The following is a 16,436-nucleotide window of genomic DNA, read 5'->3' on the forward strand; positions in this document are numbered from 1 at the left end:
GAAACTCTCAATTCTGTTCAGGGGATTATGGGGCGTCACTAGCTAATATGCTAAATACGTTTCTACTCACTGTAGCATCGCATGGCTCGTCAGTCGTCGCTGGTCTCGCGAAAACAACCTCTCAATACTTCGGTATCATAACACTGGAAACGATGAGATTTCACTATTTGTCAGTAATTTCTACGGAGAATAGAAGATCATCGATCTAAGTACACACCGGAGTACGTGGGATCGTTGGCCGACGAATTCGGTCGACAGATTGTCCCTGACCGGTTCACTGGCTAGAGATGAATATCCAGTGAAGACGTGAGGCACCATTGAATAGAACAGCAAGAACAGTCAAAATTAAGAGACAGGTAATCAACGACGAGGAAAACAACAGAACCGAGTTGCAAGAAACCTATCACTCAAACGAGCATCTTGCAACTCACATTGCATCGTGCGCTAATCGAGCCATCGAACGACAGCGAAGAAATGGGGCTAAAAGAGGGATGTAGGCATACTGCATTTAAATTTAATCTTTCTCCGGCATCAACGTTCTTTACATCCCTATTTATAAAATGGAAAAATACGGCGCCCACTATATTATATGTACGTTTAGTGAGATTATATTTCTTAGTATTACAAGCGTTTACAAAACACTTCAGCATTGGCGGACGATGACGGGAGCTGTTGAATTGGCTTTTGGATTATCAGCACCGAGTCGCTGGCGCGAAATTGTTTATACGTTTATGAATAACAGTTCAGTTAGCGAGAGGGGCGGGAGGGGAGGCGGTAGATAGCAGTCAGTGTAAATGAGTTTTATACTGGGATCGCTGAATATGATTACTATTGATGCGTTTAAGGGCAATAGACAGACGAGGAGAACAGGTCATAGCAGTTCTAACACAGCGAGAGAGCTCTAGCACGTAAAGGGCAAATGACTAAGGCGAGCGTCATAGAAGCTAAGCGAGGCATGAGTATCTTGTAGTGTATAAACAAGAATCAAGCAATAACATTTTTATTAACCGATAGAAGTGGAAATGTGAAGAAATATAGAGTGCGCGAGCTCTATGTAAGTTTTGAAATGACATGAACTCGAGCATTAAGTAAACGTAGGACGTCTAACAGTACGAAATTAGTCTACGAGCCCGATTTAATTGGGTCTAATATCTACTCTAAACTTAAATTTAAGTTGAGCACCTTACCCCTGATACTATATGTTTGCTCAATAGTCATTTATTAAAGTTAACTTAATATGGCATTAACTGTAAAAAGGCTCTTTTGTACCTCAGAGTAACAGCCACCAGCTTTATGAAATGTTTCGTTTATTTCTTACACACCATGTAGTACTTACGCTGCTGCCAGATTGATATATATATATATAATTGATTGCTTGAAAAATCTGAAGTGATGTATCATTTATATTGACTTTTAAGGACGTCCTGTTCTGCGCGAAGGCTTGCCTACGGCTCGCTTTTACCCAATACGCAATGCTATAACAAGCCCTCTAGCTTCTAAAGTATTTGTATACGAAAGAGCAATTTAATTTGATGAATGAAAAGTTGGTTAAAATAAAGCTTATAAATAAGTTTCATAATTAAGGTCCCAATGCCTTTTTGTGACCATATGATACGAAAATTTTAAATTACTACGGGGGAGTAATTTATAGAGGTAAAGCACGGTGCAAGGTGGAGAACGCTCGTCTTTGATGCTGTTAAGTTTAAACATTAACTAGTTTCTGTTTCTTCCTTAGTCAACCGGAATACATATCGGGCCTATTATCGATCCGAGACCAGCTAGAACGCTGTCGAAGCTTTTTTTAACAGACCTTCATTAACATTTGTTAGTTGTGCACAACGATGATATTCAGCCTTATAATAATTTCGCACGAGGCGTGCATCTCATTTTATTGTAACGCCCACGGAAAGTCCAGATTTAAGAGATTTACCAAAAGCGAATTTACGTTTTCAGTGATGTCGTGCATCAACCAAATCTCTTACTTTACATGATAAGAATACCAGAGTGTATCTGACAATAGACTGGGAACAGGCGTACCGAATACGATTACAGTGAGCTAGTTGGACCGACGTCACATAATGCAAATATTTTTTTTAACGGGGAAATCGTTCGTGTCTTTCTGCAGACGAAATCATTTTAGAAAATCGTGGCTACATAACTAACCGTTGACGGAGAGTTATGACAAAATAACCGCAGTGCCGTTGACGATCCCCTCTAGCGCATAATTGCTACGGCGTATGCCGTTGAGCATTTCGGCGAGAAGAGTCTGAGCCCTCGGGTTGACTTTCATTGGTCAGACGCTACGTGATAGATCCGAACAGAAGTGGCTAAAGCGATGCGCACACGCGCTCGTGTGCGGCTTGATGACAAGGCTGATGAAAGCTATAATACCTTGGCCATCGGGTAGCCATGTCACTTTCGGTGGAGCTGGATAACGGTAGTGGGGGCACCAGCAGCTACCGCGGACGTTTGAAAATTTCGCATAAATTATCAGATCACAATTACCATCAACTGTAGCATTGTACATTTGTTGTCATATTTGGATTAGTCCAACATCCATGGCATATGATAGAAGTAGTGACATTTTGCATTGGATCACAGAGACCCTCCTGCGCTGCTTGTGACAAGGCAGCAATCGTCTATACGCTGGTCGAGCGGACGATATATTGTTGTTGGTAACCAATGTACACTGTAAACGTATATCATACAATGAAATGGTATACCGAGGATTTTCTACGTCGTCAAGCTATTATTGTATTGAAAGGAAGTTGACAATAATCTTTTGTGCAATGATGATAAGGCTTATGGGCATAAGCAACGAGTTATAAGCCTATTTAAATGTTGAAACTGTGTAAATTATCTCATCTAGAACAATGCTCTTTGCGTTATTGAGCGTAAGGGTAAATTTTGAATGTTCCTGAAACTGCATTAAGAACACAAGAAACGAATAGTAATCCAATGCGTCTTAGTTCTTTGTAATACTATTAATCAATAAGATTAAATAATTCAAAACATTATATTTTTAGAGTATGCTGACAAATCTGACTGGAAAAAAATTCATCAAAGTCCAAATTTAAAACCAACATTCGTACCTTGTTTATCCACGTTTAGCGATTTTTCCCTGTTTATGATTTCTATAGTTTACACGAAGACGTGATTGTTTCAATACAATTTGTCGCTGTTTAGCCCTAGCAAATATGATTGATGAGGATATGATGAGAATTGAGAAGAAAATAAAGAAAAAAGATATATATATATATATAGATCTCTGATGTAATGACATCACGGAGCACAATGCATTTTCGTATTTCTAAACATTCGAACGATTGTACACAAATTGGTGTGGGTATTATCTATGCTAAAGACCTTCTAAAGCCTAATATTCACTATATGTAGAACAATAGCGATGCTTTGAGCCAAGTAATCTTCAGATACGCTTATGTGGCCGACAACGAAAGTCAGAAAACGAAGGCTCCATACTGACTAAATACCAACGGTCGTCTTAATGCGATGATAAACAGAATCGGTTACGCAGACAGTTGGAAGCTGTACGTAGACGCTGGTTACATTTAAAGTAAACAGGGAAAAAGAACGCCTTTTAGTTTGCTCTTAATCAGTCTTGTCTCATTACCACCACATAACAAGCTTAAGAACGATCACATTGAAAAGAGTCTTATGCTATGACTACAGTCTTATTCCTATTGATAGCCTATCGTTTCGAGATGATCAGTCCGTACACAAATACGAAACATTGGCATTTTTAACGTTTTCGTTTTACTAGCAACGTATTTTATGATATCCGGTGTCGTGCTTTTGCTATCTGCTAGCGTAACAGCTTCGATTTAATACGTTACTGTGTTATATGATGCTTTCAGGGCTATATTGTTTTGGAACACACAGAATGGCTTCATCCATTGTTATGATTGGGTAAGTTTGGCGGGCAATACGAATTCGTGCGGTTCCATTCTACCGCTTTCAATATTACTATATTATCTAGTCAACAAGAAGTTTTTGTTTTTAACAAAACTCAAAAACTTTTTATTTTTGGCCTATTTTATAGTAAACTAAAACATCTCGGTGTTTAAATATATTTTAATCAATGTTTTTTGTCGGCAAAAAAGGAAAAACGCTCAGACACAATAGACGCGAACAAGGGCGAAGGTCTGAATTAAAAATACTACAGGGAATTGAATACGATCAATTAACTGTCACTTTTTCCAGTTATAGCTTATGCAACGTACTGCAACTGACTAGCTCAATTCACAATGTCCTTCATATTTAGATAGCTGGATAGAAAGCGATATTTACGTAATTAAATTAAAAAAAAAAAAAAGTAATACTGATGACGTTGTTAATCTCATCGTCGACACAGAAACACGGTGCGTGGCCCGTTGATTTTCCGGCCCTCCTTAAAACTCTACGACCTAAGTCCTCTCCGCGACACTTCGAAATGTTCATGGTATACCATTTTCGGGAGCGAAGGCTGTTGGTTCGTCCTTGTTTAACGAAGTATTTACCTATTTTTTTTTCCCTGTACAGTTGATAAATTTTCAAGTTGTGAAAATGCTCTGTAGAGTGACAAAAAAAATTGACACACGCAGACATGCAAGCACAGTTAGGTCCCAGATCAGTATCTTTAACTGAAAATGGCCTTATTAGAAACTGCTGTGGTATAGGTAACAGCGTTGAATAGAGCAGCAAAGAGGCTGACCAGGTAGTTGTAAATTACAACGCAGGCGAAAAAAAAAACCGGCTTCTTCCGATCGGATCGGTGTTCTAATGAACTATCTGGACAAGCTTTTATTGTGTCACTGGCTTCATAAAACTGCTCGAGCTGCTTAAGCGCATTCACTGAGTGAATGAGAAGCAACGGATGCGAGTAAGCGGACAGACATCAAGTAGATTACGCTTTTGGTGTAGAAACATTCACGCACTGGCGGAGATATATATATATCTTCACAGACGCTAGAACAACACGGGAAGATGATTCCAGGCAATCTTCTCCGACTGATGCTCAGAGCTCGTGCTATTCTGCTTTAATTTAATCTGTATTGAGCAAAAAAATTCTGTTAGGTGGCGCAGCTGTCCTCGACAGCCCGTCTACCTTACGCGGTACGCTAAATTAGCAACCTGTTCCTTACTAATACCGGTGGAACTATTAGTATAGGTTTTTGCTTGAGGAACAACGAGTACTTTTAGAGTATTTTGTATGGTACCTTTAATCATACGGTTCATTTCTATTTTTGCTTGTCGTAATCCGTACGTATATCTGTATGCTAAGTGGTGCACATCTAGTTCTAAGGATAGCTATGGTTGTAGGTTTCTAAGTTAGAGTATCGTACAATGGTTTAACATTTTTTTTTTACTATTTTCTACATGAAGGTGCAAAAAGCATTACTCGTATAACATGTTTTTTTTTCTAATAAAATAGCGAGATGATTATTGCAGCGTTAGATAGCGTTTTATGATCGACATGAGTAAATCGGCGGACAAGAACAAAAGCGGTAATTGTCAATTGTTTTCGCATCAGCTAAGGATACACTACGAGCTGGATTATATAAGCTGGAGAATTAAATTTACTTTATTGACAAATATTGTATGATAAGTGTGGAAAAGTACTATGAAAATAATATTTTGTCTCCCTTAATAATCTGCTACGCATTAGGAAAAGATTAGCTTTTCCTTTTTATTTTTAACTCGTTAACCATTGATTCATATCGCCGGCACCTAAAACGCGCGAAAAATCAAATGTGTTTCTCTCAGGTCGCGCGTCTAGATCAGTACCTGCTCCTAGTTTTCCATAACCCACACAGCGGTACCACTGCAGCATTACAGAAACAAGTACCTGGCATTGTGTTATTCTCTGCTCTATTCCTCTATGTGCTTATATACTGTTTAAAACAAAAATAAATGTACCTACGGTACTTAAGCCTTCCTCGGACGGCTGGCTTTCAGGCTCTGAGTCTGGATTACTACGTCAGCGTGAATTGAACAGGCCAGTTCAACAACAATGCCAGACGCGGAAACGGTTAAAATCGACATACAAATACTTCTACTAAATGGTTAGGAGCTACCATACCATAAGAGTGTCACGTGTGTATATAAATTTATCTATTTAACGACCTTGGTGACGATGCTCTATTTGACGCATCTAATTTTTCAAACCTGCATTTCTCCACAATTAATCCTTTCTAAATCAACGCTAAACGTCCGCCTTTTCAAGTTTCACCACTACGAAAAGTTATGACGGCTTCTGTATTTCATTTTATTTTCGTAGAATCGCACATATATTTTGTATTTGTAAAGTAACTTCATTAAATATGATCTGCATGTGACCTAAGTCTACCACACTGCGACCTTTTATGGTGGCTTCTCGACATTTTTCAACCACGGCGTTACAGCTCCAACTCGAAAGGTTACTCAGGTAAACACAAGAATCACCCATCGATCACAACAAAGCAGACGGCTGAATCGGCTCCAACGATGACATTGTCGTCAAGTAACGCCAAATAGGATCACCGATAATCTAATAGGTATAACAGCCGTGTACTAGAAGCGTACCCAAATGATGAATAATGGATCAGTTAGCGGCCGGATGAATTGAATGATGAGATAAGTCCCAAATGCTTTTACCCTTTGCGCTTCTAGGCGCGTGCTTTCGTTAAATGCGCAAAGAACAGTCTGTACTCTTCCCTACATCCTTCGAATGCACTCGTCAGCCACAAGTACTGCGAAGCCAGAAAGACCCTTTAAAGACTGTTCGAATGGCTAAATAAGATTCGACGGTAATACGAAAATCGACGCCAGTGGGAACCTCACCGAGAACGAGCCTCCTCACAGTTAGCACGCTCATCGCGCTTGCCATTTAGCTTCATATTTTTCATCATAGAGATTCATCGATCTAATAGCAAACGAACGGACCACCGATTTAAGCTGTAGAAAACAATAGTCCAGTACGTACGAGGTTCGATGGGTCTGCCATGTGAACAATCTCACGGTGTGCGAAGGTGAGACAGCCGCTGGCGGGAACTTCCATTTGCAGTCGGTTCCGCTGCTCGCCTTTACTGCTCTTGATTTTTCCGCCTGCCGACTGGATGACGAGTAAAAAAAAATAATAGAAAAAGAAAGAAATTAGAACGCATTTTTCGATTTATAATTTTACTACTGTGCCAGGTTTCTTCACACACATTAGGGGAACAACGGAAGACACTTTCAAACACAAGATCATCACCGTGATAGCAAGCAAACCATGATATCATTTGTGACATCATCATGATCAATATCAGTATAATAATAATATTGGGCTTGACCTTTAATTTGAACTTATGGGGCACTAAGCGCCAATTTCAAACTCCTACCTCTTGCTATCGAGTAATGGAATGAAAGCCAGACTACGGGGCGGACATTGATTCATTTTCATACGAAAGATAGGAAGAAATATCTTCATCATCTATTACCACTAACAGTAGCTCGAGCTCCGGTAAAGTGTTCATGTTCTCTTTGACCTCTTCTTTACTATAGACAGATACCATTTATACCTATATATATGTAGTATCCTGGATTGAAGTTCGGTTACGTTCCATTGGGTGCAACCAATATCGAGCCTGACTCTTTTTCAATACCAGCTGCGTCAGAAGGGTCTGATGCTCCAGCTGGAAACGTGGCTGTATTTGGCATCAATTTCATAGGACGGCAGCCGCTGGTGTGTGTGTCTACGGTACATCAATGTGAGTCTGCTGCTGTTCGCACTTCGGCTTCATTCGTTCCGGCTTTTTTCATGTCCGATCGTCATTCTGACAGTTATCATTTGGTGACGGCGGAACTTCTTTGAAAAAGAACGTCAATCCCCTCTTATTTTCCCTCTGTCTGTCTAGGTGTCTATCTATCACTCCGTTTCGAAGTTCGGTCCGTTCGCCCCTACGGTGCTAACAGTTCTGTAACCTGCACCCCCAACACTATCAACGTCGCTCCGAGGCACTTACTGAGAAGACGGCTCTTGAAAAAGGTTTACTAAATTGGTGCGGTTCAAAAATGGTTCGGCGGGTGCTATTATTTCCATCATCATTTTGATTTAGGATCACGGCAAGCGAAAAGTTAAAGTTCAAACCTGCCGCGTACGTGTCGCCTATCGGCGACTACAGCGCCGATGCGTTTATCTACTATACAATGTCTGAGTTGTATTATTTGCGATCGGCCATTGTCGAGGCGCACGTGATGAATAGACGCAGATTTATATCATCTGTGCACTTGGTCCGAGTTAATGGTTGCTAATCCATTCTCACTGATCTATATCGTAGTTGTTTTATCTACGCACTCCGTAAGGATGTTAGAAGATGACATGAAAAGGGCACAATACAGTTGACGTTTGAGTCAACAGTGGTTTAAGCAGCCGTATAGTACGTAGTTTCTCGTTCGGTCAGTCGAACTTCGACGTATTATGAATGGAACGTCCTACTTAAAAATGAGCAGTCAGAAGCTCATTGACTGATTGCCACGATGTAATTAGTTTTCACATTGTGTTATTATTACCCCCTTTGGCGATGCTGGGGTGTAAACAGACCCTGGAAATCGGTTTACGGCGGTAAGCGATCTATCGGAACAAGTATAGCTGCAACTATGATTAAACGGTAACACCGCGATAGTTAAATCTACAGGCGGCGTCACGGTATTTTCTCGGCATGCGATAATCTAATGGGCGTCTTTTTCTTGTCCATGTGATGGTAATTGAAGCAGTGTTAACTGCGCAACATGATGCACAGCCCTTTTTTTTCCGCACCGCCAAGAACGGTCTTTCAGTCATCGACGGTTAAATTTAGTTCCAAGAAGAGTTGGTTATTATTAGTTTAAGAAAGATAAAAATGACCAAGTGGTAAAAGAAGCTTGCTCATGATGATTAAACTTACGCGGCAGAAATCCAAGCGCGCGCAGAATCCAAGAGTTATCATCAAAAAACTGCCACCAATTTAAGTTCATTGTCTCCATCATGCCGCCCATGTTCTCAGTCTACATTTATATAAGAATAAGCACGAAATACATTTAGAAATCGTTCCGCAGGGGTTAGGAGCAAGTAAGCAAGTAACTGTACGAAAAAAAAAAAAAAAAAAAAAACACTGCGGGCTTTGAAACGTCATTTATTTGTGGCGTAACGTTTTAACGCCACAATGAGACATTTGAATATGTTTATAAGTATTTTCTGTTTAGAAGGTGTATTTTTTTTGAAAACATATTTGTGTTCCCTTTTAGAAGATTGCGTGAATCATATAAACAAACTCTCGAATTTATAAGCGTTTAAGCTGTATTTTAGGTTGAAGCTATTAAGCGGGACATAAAACTTAACTAACCCTTAAGCCATACAAATTAGAACAAGGACACATGTTAAACACTCCTCGTTGTTTTTTATATATTCTGAAACCTAATCTCGTTAAATCGGTGGCCTGTTTTGAACTATTACACGCTTCGGCACCTGTTGTCCTTTTCAAGGCATGGAAGGTGTTCAAATTATATGGACTTAGACCTGGAAAATGTGGAAGCTGAAGCAAATGCTCGGCCCTGTTTTTCTCGGCTTTGTGCCGTGAGAGAAACGTGTCAATGGGTTCGTGTATTGCCGTCGTGTATCTATAATGTGTTATTTGTGTGTTAGTCACATTGTATATGTGTTCATGAGGCTTTTGATGATTTCGCAATATTTAGCAGTTTTAAGCAGACAATCTCTCAGACAATATCTTGCCAGAACGAGTCCATTGCGAATATGACTATGGGCATACTCTCGCCATTATCCTTGAAAGACCTGTCTTTTCTATTTGATGTTACTGTCTAACCTGACCCTTCACCGGTAGACGGGTACAGATTGATACGTGTGTCGTTTGCGGAGAGTTTTTTTTTTCATTGATAATAGTAATGCACATTATTTTTGGAGTACATCGCTCGAGTGTTTGTCAGTCTTGGACTCAGTTTCTAATAGAACTATACTTTGCTTTTTTTTTTTCCTATCTATCATTTTTCGTTACAATTTCATGGTACATACTTTGAGGAACTCCGCATTAAAGCGTCAAAGAGCTCATTGTCGATGCTGTGTTCTGTCCACATCATTTCGTAGTCGGAACTAGTCGTTCACCCGTTTGAAATCCTGATTCTTTCTACTCAATGACTTCTAGCCTCCTAATCTGAGTCTTTGTAATAGTTGCATTAGTGACAATTTACTGTTTTGTTAAAAAAATTCCGAAAATATTGTCTTTTTTTGCCAGTCTCTGATGAATCTAACCGGCGTAATCGGAACTTAACCCCTTAGCCCATTGTTCTCCGACGATACTCAGTTTACTTACAGAAGTGGATAGTCAAAAAGCGTACGTAGATTTTTATCTAATTTCGCCTGCTTGTGACATATTGTTTCGAAATTATTCAAGCTGGTTCAACGATTCGCAGTTTTTTTTGTAGGCAGCGATCAATTGGTAAATCGTAATTAAGTTAGTTAACCAAGTAACCTCACCACAGGACGTGTAGTTCCTATTTTCTAAAAGATTTTATTCGTGTTTAGTTATTTTTGCACATGTGAAGGCTAATTTCCCCTGAAACAAACCCTATGTAGCTAGATGTGCCTATTCATTCATTCATTCATTCATTCATTATAATTAACTAAATAATATCTTGTGAAATATCCAAAATACATTTATTAATAGAAAGCTGCAAATAAAGTGTCCTTTATTAGGCTTATCTCGGGATCAATCTATTTCAAGCTGGTCGACAGCCAGGATTTGTTTTCATTGAATTCACGTTGGTTAACCGGATATTTGTTCTCTGACTCGGAAGATATTGTATTTTTTTCTTAGTTTATTTGTGTGCTATCAGAGGTATTGATCATAGTGCGTTGTATCCATCTATCGACAATGTCAGGGCTTAAAGTTTTAGACCGGGTCCCCGATACAGATGCTATCTTGCTTTATAGCAGTTCCCAGTGTACTACCGTATGCTACTGGTACATTAACTATGCACAAGATAACAACTGATCGGGCTGGTTCGACCTTATAATGACGTGACGAAAGCCACCATTATCTGAACGCAACCGAGTTATTGTGATGATCAGCCCAAATGTCACTATGTGCGGTATAATCGAACGTTCGTCGTCTGAAGCGGAAGCTGGGCAATATCGGGTCTCGGCGTTACGCTGCGTGACACAATCGAAGTAGCTGATTAATTTACTATCAATGTCGCTAGCTGTCGATGAGCTGTGTCATCTGTGTGATTGGAAACCTATATCGGCCTCTTATACGGTCAGGGTGTTGGACAGCGTCTGCTCAAGGGGGGGGGGGGGTATTTTATGGGGGTCGGTATACTGCTGAAGGCAGAGAAGACAAGACAAGACACGACGCGACACGAACTTTGTCCTGAGAACTTCGTGAAAGAACGATCCGTGCACGAACTCGATCTGCCAGCGTAAATGTAAATCACTATTAAATGGAAGAGCATTTTACCGACGGACTCATTTGGTTGCGCGTGTCGCACCGGTATATGCACCCTAACCGTAAACATATCCGCTATTGATAGAAATCGAAGATGCTTGAAATATTGGAAACTGTTACTTAAACCGGATTGCTAATGAGCACCGAATGTGATATGAAAAATCACGTAGGAAAATTGTTTATACGTATGGGCATCAGTTAGTATCGTGGAATTTTACGCTGTCGGCAGCATCTTGTTAACGGCCTGCTTGATTACTGCAGGCGATCATAACAGTCCATAGGATAAACAGAAACGTTCGGTGCTCAGTTTGTGATAATTGTTTTCGAAACGTTTACTTCGCCTGCAGATTCGTCTGTTACAGGTAAGTTTGACAAAAGTTAAGCTGATAGAGAACGTCTGTTAGAGAAAGAACTTAGTGAAAATCTCTTAGTGAAAATGACAGTTCTGGGAGCGCGTGAACGTATCGTATTTCTATACGGCTATGTCGTACAGACAATTGATTAATCAAAAGGCCGCTGTCCATAGGCCGTCACAAACGCTATCAACCTAGTCCTTATAGTGAAGAACCCTTTCGGGAAAACAATAGACACACACTAACAGAGCTAACAGTATGGCTGTTCGCCCTGAAATAGCAAACGAAAGATCATCATCTGGCATAGCTGGCGTGAACTCGCCAAGAAGATAATCGTCGTCGATTCATGTTCTCATCACCGAAGTTCTACCATTGATGGTCTAAAAAAGTATATGTAATGAAAGCCGTCTTTTTATCAAGAGCCGAATTATCATACCATGCGATAGTTGTTTTTTTTTTCACGGGATCACACAACCACCACGCCTTTGACGAATCGGCTGATTGGCTATTTCAATGAACCACTAACTGATAACACTTGATAGCATCATAACGCTAGCTATTTATTTTCATGCAATAATAATTTTTTCGTAAGGTAACTTTCGACAGTAAGTTTAGCGCTTAACGTCGAGGCTGGCCAAGGCGATAAATTATATTATAATCATTATTATTTCTTTATTCGGTAAAGCTATCGCTAGCATTGCTGCGAAGTATCAGTTTGCGGAAAATATAGTTAGCCAACCGTTTAGCGTAATTTGACCATTTATTATGGTAACGACAGTCACCGCAACAGGAATCGCGGTAACATCCATAATAATCGAAACGATGTCGGCAAGGGGCAATATTACGCCTGCGTTGCCCACCGGGCTAAACTAATACCTTATATAGGCCGAAATAGAGCCAGGCAGACGATAAATAATGTTGATTTGTGACGCACAGCAAAATGCTTTCTTCTTGGGATCATTTCAGGGTTGATAATACGTCGATTTTCAAACGCTGTTGACGAAAGATCAGTTTCAACAAAAATCGTAATGAAGAAAAAGGACAAAAAACTATTACCACTACATTTAGCATGATTTACGTATAGCTTACGCGTTGACTTGATGAGCTAAGACAACAATGACGGACGGTGGGCGAAGGAATCAAAGCTATACAAGACAATGCCGACGCGTAATTGCGTTCGCACCCTTACACCCCGTAAACATTATATATATATATATATATATATATATATACGTTTATCATGTTACAATTACATTTCCACGTGCTTGTAGGGGGCCAGTTTTTGCGGTAATGTCAGGCTATTAAGAGCTAGCTATAGATGAACTTCACAAACTCAATATACAATGCTAATGTGTAATTACTAAAAAAAAAAAGTTCTGTCCAATAATCTCCCGAGTGACATACTTTAGAATCACTAGAGCATACCTGAGCTACTAGCCTTATATTTATATAAGCTTTAGGTATTTTTTATAAATAGATTATAATCGATAACAAGACATTTTTACGTTCCCGATAACTTGCCGAGGGGTATTGCATATTGTTAACCACTAACCTCGGTTTTTGGATACACCCCGATCGGTCACCACACTATCAGGACCACGCCCCTCTGTCCCTCCTATCGATTTGTGCTCACTGTCATGTAACGTTACATTAATTAGTAATCCGCTTGATAATGTAGCACATCTTTTAATAAAGGTAATCAATTACAGCTGGTAATAATTGCCTATTCATGAAAGTTACATGAACCTATTCGAACGCTTTATCCACAAACGTCTACTGAATGACCTAAAGACCTTGTTTCTGAAACGTTATAGGATGAGCTGACCCAACTCTGATCGTCGCTGACCAAAGTTCTGAACTTGACCCCAAAATGTCCATGGGACCCTCTACAGCAACGTTCAACATTGCGAGAGATGGCTGACCCTTTCCAGCACAAAACGAAGTGTTGTCGATACTCGATTTTGAATTTAAATTACCTCACTTGCTCTAGCATTTGAACAAGCACTTTATTATTGAACTATAACGGGACCGCGGAAGGGTTTAACTGTAATTGCAGCATTAAACGACTATAAATAAAATTGGGAGCCGGCATACTAGAAAGCACACTCAAGCACAAGAATACAGTATCCTTACGTGGTGACAATGATCTGTCTCGCAATTTTATGCGGGACTGCCATTCGGCGTTACTGAGACGGCTGGCTCCCGATAGGAAGTGCGACGTACGAAATGACACATTATTGCTATTCTGGTTTGCTGGGTTTGTTAGAGAAAGATCCAGATCAGGTTAGTAGGCTCTATAGACCGAGCAGTCTACAACCGACGTGAAGGAGCATAGTAGGTTACATTGGGGCTGACGACCCCTTGGATGACCCGTCTTGCCATTCGGATTTAGAGTGGTATATTGCACACAAAAAAAAAGATAACTAAACGTCTATTGTGGTAGGCAAACACTTTGTCACTGTACCATCAGGGCTACATATATCTGCGGTTAACATCGTTGATATTCTCTTGGTCTATCTCGACTGGAACCGTACTTCAAACCTGATGCAATTATCTCGTAAATTTTTCTACCTACTTGTTTTATACATGCCCAGGTTAGGTAAAGCGTAAGCCTCAGATATGCTTTCCTACAGTGCGTTTTCGCATCGATCTCGACATAGAACTTACTTTAGTTCGTACATGTTCCAGCCTACTCCTCTCGTCTCTTCGAAATCTATTTGTCATTACTTATTCTCTGAATGAGTACTTTTTTCGTTATCAAATGCGGTGCCATTACGCTACAAAAAGCATTTAATTTACTCGATATAATAGTTATTTTTTTGAAGTTACTTAAGTTTCCCTAGGTCTGTCGACTAGTAACATAGCAATAACGGGGAGCCTATTCTTCTGATTTGTGGCCATTGCCGTGTTAGCAAGGATTAACGGTCGACCGATGATGATGATGATGATGGTAATGCTGATGATCGCGGTCTCAATCGTCTTGCAAACACTTCAAAAATGGCCTGTCCTAGATGAAGACACTCACTGCACTCGAACTATCGTGAAGAGGATTTGCACAGTGTTCACAGTATTCTAACGTGTGCATGGTCTCTAATAAGCGACAAATTGTAGTCAAAGACATTGTATAAGTTGTTTTCCATAGGGAATGTTTGTATATAACTTAACCAAACAAATGTATTCAACAGTGTTCCAGCTTCCTTCACTATATAAAATCTATGATCTGCAATGGTTTACATTGGTTGATCAGAAGCGGTCGCATATACAAAGCGTTATAACGTTCTGATTCTGTTATTATTTATTTACTATTTTAACACGTAGCTTCTAGCAGTAGAAGCAATAATTTTTCACCTATCCATATGTTTGTTGCCACTTCGTTGCGATAGTAGTGATAATAATAAAAATATTATTACTATTATGAAACCTCTTCGATTAAGAGTCTTCGGACTTGGTTTTTTGACAAAAATGAGCCGCTTAATCCCGGCCCATTTGAGTCCTGGCTCACGCGAGGAGGTCATTGTTTTGAGAAACGCCATCCAGATTATTACCTGTGATATTTTGTTCCGATGGTTCTAATCTGAAGCGGTGTTCTCCATTAATGGAAGCCTTAATGTTTCGGCACCTAAACATAGAACACAACAGATGCCGAAAGGAGGCACTTTTTCTGGCCTTGATTTTCTCGTTGTCTTTATTCTAATTTCTGCTTACGGATCGTTTCGACGTGGCGGCAACGCCGACAATTGCGGCGGTGATCTTCGCCGTTACCGCTCGAAATAGTTCGCTTTCTCGCAAACAAACCGGTGACGATTACCTTGATCGCTGTCAGCGCTGTTGGCAATTTCAGATCGTACCGTGGTCACGCGGAAAGCTTCTCTGATTTCGGAAGCTATGGCCAATATTAAAGTAGCTCGTGCCCACAAACGCCGCTACCATTTCTATCACTGCTACTGCTGCTGCAGCCTGTCTGGTCAAATGCTCAGTGGATTTCGTCTTCTCTACGTAAAAACGTAAACTTCTTTTTTCGGAGAACATAGGCAGCTTCGGCAAAATACGATGGCACAGTTTTATTTTTCTATCGTCATCACAGCCGTCGCCCAACGAAACGCCAAGAACGAGTGGTACTACTGAAATTACAACGAGTTATTGTCATAATAACACAACTGCTTCGTATGCGAAACATCATGGATCGGTTCGGTAGTAAAGGGGGGTTGCTAACGTGGAAGACAACTAGGGATCGATCTGTAAAGAAGCCCGAACGGATAACGAAAAGAGTTGAGCTAGGTAGTTTGCTTCATGTGCGATCGTGTTTTTTTTCCATAAATGCCTAATACGCCTAAGGATTTTCGATAGCATAATCTCAAGGCGATCAGTTCTACGATTGGCCTAAAATGCGCCTCTCCGCAAAAAAAATGTATGTGCCGTCTTTGACAGCTTGTAGCTGTCAAAGACGGGACAAACCGACACAAAATTGCAGTGAAAACGGTAGTAAACGAGATAAGCTAGGAGGTTGCGGGAAGGTACACACATGTATGTATATATACGAGCATTGGTCATGCTCTTTGCTATACATCCGCTGGTGGCGAATTTTCATCGATGGCCACTACAGACTAGATTTCTAGTTTTGTTTACA

General features: G+C 40.1%; 1 protein-coding gene across 23 annotated transcripts in view; it reads right to left on the reverse strand.

The window, feature by feature from the left end:
• Positions 1–3,877, reverse strand: part of LOC111266088 (uncharacterized) — a 76,548-nt gene extending 72,671 nt beyond the window's left edge. For 3 of the 23 annotated variants that reach the window (XR_002683879.2, XR_015313309.1, XR_002683878.2), the window contains exon 1: positions 71–680. The gene's annotated coding sequence lies outside the window, so the exon portion shown is untranslated. Of the gene's footprint in view, positions 1–70; positions 694–2,163; positions 2,690–3,092; positions 3,208–3,495 lie in introns of those variants that run through there. The other 20 variants (XR_002683872.2, XR_002683869.2, XR_002683864.2 and 17 more) reach the window with 17 other exon arrangements.
• Between the last annotated feature and the right edge of the window lie 12,559 nt (positions 3,878–16,436).

This window comes from Varroa jacobsoni, unplaced genomic scaffold (genome assembly GCF_002532875.2).
Source record: "Varroa jacobsoni isolate VJ856 unplaced genomic scaffold, vjacob_1.0 scaffold_1050, whole genome shotgun sequence".
NCBI classification, from domain to species: domain Eukaryota; kingdom Metazoa; phylum Arthropoda; class Arachnida; order Mesostigmata; family Varroidae; genus Varroa; species Varroa jacobsoni.